At 40.9% G+C, this 1,649-nt stretch overlaps 1 pseudogene; it reads right to left on the bottom strand.

The window, feature by feature from the left end:
* Positions 1-574: 574 nt before the first annotated feature.
* Positions 575-1,431, bottom strand: LOC147422267 (large ribosomal subunit protein uL6-like; annotated as a pseudogene).
* Positions 1,432-1,649: the final 218 nt, after the last annotated feature.

Here is a 1,649-nt window from a genome sequence, read left to right as displayed (position 1 = left end):
CCTTACCCCATTCTTGGAAGCCCTTTGCACGCTTGTGAAGGAGCATAAAAATAATTCTTCTCCATGTTCCCCTTCTCCTAAGCTCGCAGCATAGAAAGAGCAGTAGTTGTGGTAAAAACAACACTGGCGACTCTTACATCGTTGGGATTGATCAATCGGCTGGATGTACTTCGTTGAATATCTCAATTATGCTAGTCATTATATCCTTCGATTTAATCTGGCATCCCCGCTGCCTTGAGCACCTTTCAGCCCCCACAAGTGATGAAGCTTTACGGCCTGCATGACCACACGCATTGGCATCTCTCTCTCTCTCTCTCTCTCAAAATCCAATAAAATCCAACAAAAGCCCAAAATTTTTCTCTTCAAAATCAAGGTATTTAGGTTACTAGTCAAATACCAATTTTCCCTACAAAAACACTAAGAAAAAGGCTTTTTGAATATGCAATCCCTTGGTGTTGTTACAAAAAGAACAAGTATTAGCTTCATAACTATACTCATGGTGAAGTATCCCCTAGATTCGCCACAGTGCGAGCTACATTAGCAACTGCTGCTCACTCCTCCAAAAAATTTCCCTTCAAATATCTTTCTTCTTCACATGGCATTTATGGTTTGATCATGGCACATGATCGTCACACAAGCTCAATGTCATTGCCTTTTTAAATTAATGCATCCTTAACCTTCGCCGCTCGAGTAAAAAAGTGGCACCCTCCAACATTTCTAGTTGATCAGGGCACATGATCGTGACAGAAGCTCAATGTCATTGCCTTTTAAGATTAATTTATCCTTAACCTTCTCTGCTCATGTAACAGTGACACCCTCCAACATATCCACCTTTCTGACACCCATTTCTCACCCAAGAATTTTCGAATATCAATTTTATGTGCTCAAAAAATGGGCATACACAAAACGCATTTTGTAGCAGCGGTAACCCTTTGTAAGACCGGTGATGAGATTTTGCACATGGCTAAGGGCGGTGCGAATGGCATCCATGGTCTTCCGAGAGCCAAAAACAACCTTGACCTTGAGCTTCTTGCTATCTTTTATTATCTGCAGGTTGAGGTTGAGGTGCTTGAAGTTGGAAGTGAGTTGTAGTCTCGGGGGGTTCACCTAATCGATATGTAAGTTACCATGTGAATTCAAATGAATTGGTTTTCTAACAACCAAATTTTAACAACATTTTATTAACAGAAGGAATTTTTTAATTGATTTTAAAGAAAAACGTGTAAGTTTTTGAATAAAAAGGGGGTCATTTTATTACCTTAAGCATGTAAGTAAGGGGGTTTTTCTAATACCCTTTGAACGCACATTACATGAAAAGTTTCTTAAAGGTGCACCCCCCAAGGCTGCAATGACACGGATTTACTTGGCCTTGATCTCCACCTTTGCCCCATCTAGGATGTCCATGGTCTGTGAAGTCAAGATCTTCTTCATAGCTGTCAGGCCGTGTGCATTGGCTGCTCTAAGCGTCTATGGAAACCTAGATGTGTGCGATTGCCTATTGCGTGCAAAAATGGCTCTCGAAAGCCTCTCTCTCTCTCTCTCTCTCTCTCTCTCTCTCTCTCTCTCTCTCTCTATCTATCTATCTATATATATATATATATATACATACTTGCCAACCCTTTGCTCACGCTATGGCCTAGCTAGCATGA

The sequence above is a fragment of the Adiantum capillus-veneris genome, chromosome 27, assembly GCF_014529385.1.
Source record: "Adiantum capillus-veneris isolate H3 chromosome 27, ASM1452938v2, whole genome shotgun sequence".
Taxonomy (NCBI): Eukaryota; Viridiplantae; Streptophyta; class Polypodiopsida; order Polypodiales; family Pteridaceae; genus Adiantum; species Adiantum capillus-veneris.
Note: the sequence above shows the minus strand (reverse complement) of the source record. Positions and strands in the feature narration are given on the sequence as shown.